The sequence below is a fragment of the Tamandua tetradactyla genome, chromosome 13 (genome assembly GCF_023851605.1).
Source record: "Tamandua tetradactyla isolate mTamTet1 chromosome 13, mTamTet1.pri, whole genome shotgun sequence".
Lineage (NCBI taxonomy): Eukaryota > Metazoa > Chordata > Mammalia > Pilosa > Myrmecophagidae > Tamandua > Tamandua tetradactyla.
Window position 1 is genome coordinate 93,837,969 of NC_135339.1, and position 5,813 is coordinate 93,843,781.

The 5,813-nt window shown below is 56.8% G+C and overlaps 1 protein-coding gene across 1 annotated transcript in view; it reads right to left on the reverse strand.

Moving 5' to 3' along the window:
* TCERG1L (transcription elongation regulator 1 like) overlaps positions 1–5,813 on the reverse strand; it is a 215,433-nt gene that overhangs the window by 181,225 nt on the left and 28,395 nt on the right. The gene's annotated exons all lie outside the window — the stretch shown is intronic.

A 5,813-nucleotide genomic window follows, 5' to 3' on the forward strand; every position in this document is an offset into this window, starting at 1 on the left:
CCACAAGCACTCCACAGAGGGAGATGCTAGTCCCAGCGGCTTTACAAGACCTCGCGGGCTTGATTTGAGGACTCAGAGTTTCTTTAAAAGCTGCTAACTCTCAGCAATATGCTCCCTGTTAACTTTTTGAATGAACTTATTACTTAAAATGAAGATGGCCTTTTAACTATAAATGAGAAAAACAGCGATCTTTTAAACGGAGAGGGCATTGTGCAGATGGAAGTTTGGAAAAGTTTTCATCACTATGTGATTTTGTTGCAAAAAAATTACGTACTGATTAGAGAGGGCAAACAAAACAAAACCTCTTACCTGCCTTTAAATAAAAAAAAAAATTAAAATAAACACTTGGAAAGACAGTTTTTAATCTGCTTTGATTTCATCTGGTGCAACTATGGAAGTGCCAAACTCAACAACTGCTTTGAAAAATCAACTGAATCCTATCGGTGAAGACGCGCTCCCCCCGCCAGCAGCCACGTTTCCTTTCTTAACTGGTACCTGAGACTGAACAGGGGTCTGGGCTGGCTGACCAGCCTCCATCAGGCACAATGTCTGAGGTGGCCCCTATGGACATGCTGCGGCCAGCACTGCCCTGGGGGGAGTCACCCGCACAGTGCGGAGTGCTGGTGCCCACCCTGCTCCTGCACTTGCGCCTTGTGGGGGGCTGCACCACCCCGGGGGGAGTCACCCACACAGTGCAAGGAGCTGGCGCCCACCCTGCACCTGTGCCTCAGTAGGGGCTGCAGATTGCCGGCCGATGGACACTCGGACATGGGGGTCCCTCACCAGCTCCATCTCTGCCCAGGTCGCACAGCTGCAGACTGGAGTGCAAAAGGGGGAGCTGCCCAGCTGCCCCCCGAGAACTGCCTTTTGAGCACTCAATAAATCGTGTTGACTGATACTAATTCTGACAACTTGGTTTCCCAGCGCCTGCAGAAAACAGAGTGAGTGAGTAAACAGTGAGATAAGATAGGGTCAGCAAGAGAACTGCCGCCAGCTGAGAGATAAGCAGAGAGGCTGCCCAGGGGCTTAGTGTTCCGAACACAAGGCAATTAACCCTGCGCTCCCCCTGAAGACCCTCCGGAGAGCGTGGGGGTCTGGGACCCCTCCCGTAGGCCGCGCTGCGAGCCCCGCATGGCTGCTGCCGCGTCTTCACCACCCTCCTTCACTCGCCTCCAAATGTGCAGAATGAGACCCAACTGCGTTTTTTTCAAACTTCATGTACCCCGCCTCTGTTGCCCTGTGTTTAGCCGAGGAAGCTGCGGCTCCGTGAGGTTAAGGAGCCGAGGCCTTGGCAGATGTCAGGGCCCACACTCCACAGCCAGGCTCCAGAGCAGAAGCCCCTCTGCAGGGCGGGCCTAGGGTCCCACGGAGTAGAAGATGGGCCGTGCCCGTCCTGCAACCCTCAGAATCTGGGAGGTGGGGGGCTTCCAGGCCACGCTGGCGCCGGCATCCCCAAGCCGACCATGGCCTGTGCCGGAGGCTGACCCGCTGCTCCGTTTGGACTCCTATGGTGGGTGGTGGCACAGGGGGCTCCCTCGGCATCAGGTGCCTACTCTGGAGGTGGGGTTTGCTTTCCCTGGGGATCCCCAGAGTGGAAGGTCGCCCGGGAGGGGACCAGGAAGGTGGGGTAGGCCGGGGCTCCAGACCCCACAGGTGCAGCCGGCTGGCCCTCACACGGCAGCGGCCAGCTCACGGCCCACGGAGGGTCAGCAGCTGGTCGTGTCCTCCATCTCTCCCAAGTCCCTCTTCCTGCCCCTGCCCCTCACGAGGAGGTCAGCGCTCGGCAAAGGCCCCCCACCACTCCCCATGTCCTGCAGAGTGGAGGCTGGGGCTGCTGTGCTGAGGCCCCCAATCCAGGCCCTCGCCCCCTAACCCAGGCCCCTGTCCCTAATCCAGGTCCCCAATCCTTAGCCAGCCCCCAGCCCCTGACCCAGGCCTCCACCCCCTGGTCCAGGCCACTGGCCACTGCTGGGGGACACTCAGCGTCTGATGGACTGCACCATGTGGCTGGAACCCTGGAACAGCTGCCAGACACCAAACTGGGCAATATAACACCAGCAGGTCACAGCAGACAGGACTGAGTGTGTAACATTTGCACCTTCACAGGCTCACAGGCTGAGGGCCCCACGTGGCATGACTGTCTCTGAGGACGCATGAATGCAGGGGAACCCTGAATCCCAAAGATGGTGGAGGTGTTAAGTAAACAACGGGGGGCTGGGCGAGCCCTCTGCCAAAGAGAAACCAAATCTGACAAACACCAGCTGCTGAGCTGTCGATGCTCAGCAACAATTCAAAAAATAAGCAATCATCAGTTTATTATGTCTGCTTAGCAAAAGGTTTCAGCTCTGGTGGAAATCCTTCAAGCAATATATCTACCAACTGCTAATTATTTCTGCAAAAGCAACTATTTGGTCAAGGCCCATCCTTCAGGCACTGCGTGTGCAGGGGGCTCGGCGGCCGACGGGCCTGGGGCAGGGTCTGCAGGGGGCTCAGAGACTGCGGCTCCCCCAGCAGAGGGTGACAAGCAGCCCAAGACTCTCAAAAGGGGGGGCCTGTCTCCCACCCTGACTCTGAGGCCACCATGCTCTTGTGTCTCCACACCAATGGAAACAACAGTGAAACTGTCGGAATTGAACTCCCATTGCTTCTGGAAACCATCGTTGATTTCCCTGTGTCGATGCGACTGCTCCTGCTTTAAGTCGGATTGTGACAAACGGGTGCAAAGCCATCCGCGTCCGTTTGGACTGTGGCCATACCATGTGGCCCTTCGGTTGTGTTGGTCTCTCGGGTTTTGCGGCCCCCTTACCGCGCTGCCTCCCTGGGTTTGCTCTACCTTTATTTCAGATCGGTGGAAGCACACAACCCTTTCTTTAGTTGCGACAGATAAGCAGAAAGCTTCACTATCTTTGCCTCGAAATGATGAGGAAAGTATCCAGTGAAGGCGGCTTTGGAAATCATTACCCAAAAGACAATCCGGAAAGTGGAAACCGGCAGTAGGAAGAGACCCGGTGGCCGGCCGCAGCTCCCCCGTCTCGGCGGCTCCTCACAGGGAGGGGTTCTGGGGGGCTAGCGCACTGGCACACCTGCCCCCCACCCCGGGCGCCCCATTGCCCGGCCTTCTCCTCTCTGCCCAGCCCCTGACCGCAGCGGTCAGTCTTCCTCAGGCTGCGATTATCTCAGGACCGCCCACTGGAGGGCTCTCCTTCTCCCTCGGCCCCCGACGCGGATCCGACCCTCAGGGCCTCAGGTCCCTTCGCTGCATGGCAAAGCTCCATCCCCTCCTTGGGCCAGCCTCACTCCTGACTTTAGTCCCATGTGTTAAACCATGCAGTGGACACATCCACATGGATGGTGTCCCATGCCCCCGGTTAACTCCCCACCAGCCGTCTCCCCAGACCTGCCCCTCTCCCGGTCAGGCCCTGCTCCAGAGAAGCACCCCAGTGACACCCCTCCAGGGCCAAGACAGGGGGCCACCCTCGACTCCTTCTTCTCTCCAGGTCAACATCTCATCAACCAGCACATCTGGCGATTTGCAGCAGTAATTCCTCACAGTGCTCTCTCCCCAGGATCCCCACTGGGTCCCGCTGGGTCCTGCTGGACCCCAATGGACTCCACTGGATCCCCGCTGGACTCCCCCTCACTGGAGCCTGCTGGATCACCCTGGACCACACTGGATGCCCACTGGACTCTCCCGGATCCCCACTGGACACCACTGCTGGCGTCCCCCGTCTTGGCCTTGCAGGGACAGCTCAGCCGCGTCCCCTTACAGCCCGGCTTCCGACCACACTGGCGCCGCCATTACGGAGCACGGCCAGGCGTCTTCCCTCCTCTCCCTGCTCCCGTCCGCAGCCTCCCCGGGCTGTGGACCCAAGCGCAAGCCCCTTTCAGGTGCCCGGCCGGCCCCTCCCTTCGCACCAGCACCCCGCACTGCCCTCACAGGGACAGCCTCACGGGGAGGTCTCAATGCCCTCTGTGCCTGCAGAAGGACTTCAATGCTCTCTTTCAGGGTCCCCCAGAGCCGTGCACAAGCTTTTATTTTAACACTTACAGTGGAAATTCTCTGCCCACCCCTCTGCCTCCCCGAGCGCGTGGACGGCAGCAGTGCACTGAGCTCGGCGCCCTCCCCAGCCCGGGGCCGAGCAGCGGGGCTTCCAGCCAAGCCGACCTGAGCTGGGCACTGCCACTGGGCAAGACCAAGTGCCCGTGAGCCTCTCTTTGCACGTAAATAAGAAATTAATGTGAAGATTTGTTCCAAAGTAAGAATCAGTGATGAAAGCAATTACTATTCCCAAATCAAAAGCCTCCCAAATAGAAAGAAAATAATGTATTGTGAAACATGCCGTAGGACAGATCAAACCTCTAGTTAAATCCTCTTTTTTCGCTTCTTCTGTTTGACTGAAAAAATAACAAGGGTGTTGGCTTGTGGTGGGAGAATAACAATTGCCCAATGTGAATTCACAATAATAAGGAAGTAAAATGTCCAGTTCACGCTCTGCTGTGTTTGTACATGGCCTGGGGTCCTCTGCCCAGCAGACAGAGGAAGCAAAAGATTCCGGGAAGCTGGGCCTGTGAAAGCGCCCACATTCTCACATATCCCAAAAGGAGTACTCAGACTCGTCCAAATGGCATTCCTCGGGCAGAACCTGACTTGGAGAACTGCTCGGGCACCCAGCCACCACCCTCCAGGGCAGCTTTAGCTCAAGCTCCCATTCCCGCCTGCATTTGTTGAATCTGCAGCTTTGGGAGGTGATTTTTCTGAACAAATCCTTTTAAATTTATCCAAGTAAGCACCTCCTCTGCAGCTATCATTTAAAGGCACAAGAACTAATTTGCCAGGGGCTGCTGTCCATCCAGTTTCACTTACAACTTTGTTAGGAACGAGGTTCTCTAAAACCAATGGATTGTTGGTATCTGACCGGTTTTTAATCTCAGGGCATCCGCACGTCCAGACACAGCTCAAGCCGGCCACGTTATCCACCAGGCCCCAGCATCAGAGGGACCTGCCTGCCACGCCGACAGAGCCCCTCCCTGGAGCATCTGCTGTGCGGCCTGGAAACCACCGAAGTCCCTGCACCTGGGCCCCCACCCTGCTCGCCTCCCCCCCAACTGGAATTGAGCCTCAGGCAGACGGGGCAGCCCAGACCCTCCTCATCACCAGGGCTGTAGGCACAGACCCCACGGCGATGGGCTCCCTGCCCCCAGTGGTGACCCCAACCCTAGGATGAAATGCACCCATATTCACATGTCCTGGTGTTGAAGGGGTCCCCAACCATAATCGGTGCAGCCCCCACCCCACCATCGGGACGGGTCCCCTCCCCCAGAGCAAAGGAACCCAGGGCAGAGCTGTGACTGTGTCCCTCCTGGGGACCCCGATGACGTCAGCTCGGGCTGCTCGTCGGAGCCACCACCAGCGTGAGCCCCCCACACGCTCCGCACTGAGGCACCCACCGCCCGCGTGTCTTCGCGGCAGGTGCCCATCAGCTCTCGGCCCTGCAGCCACGTGCACGGTCAGAGGAGAAGACGCATGCCTTATTAATGCCAAGCAGTAGTGAATTCACTTAGAGCTCTACATCCATTTAGAGACACTAATTTATTGCTATTTTTATGATTTTGTGTAGCTTAGTACATAATCTGTATATTCATTTTATTAAACCTAGAGATTAATTACGCTACCCTAAAGAACAAATTGCCGCTAATTCTGGGTAATCTAAATGCCGTGATTACTATAATGAACGGAGGCAGGAAAAGCGAGAGGAACGAAGTGCAGGGCAGGGACTTCCTTCGTTAAGAAACAGCGGTTGCTTTCACAGGAA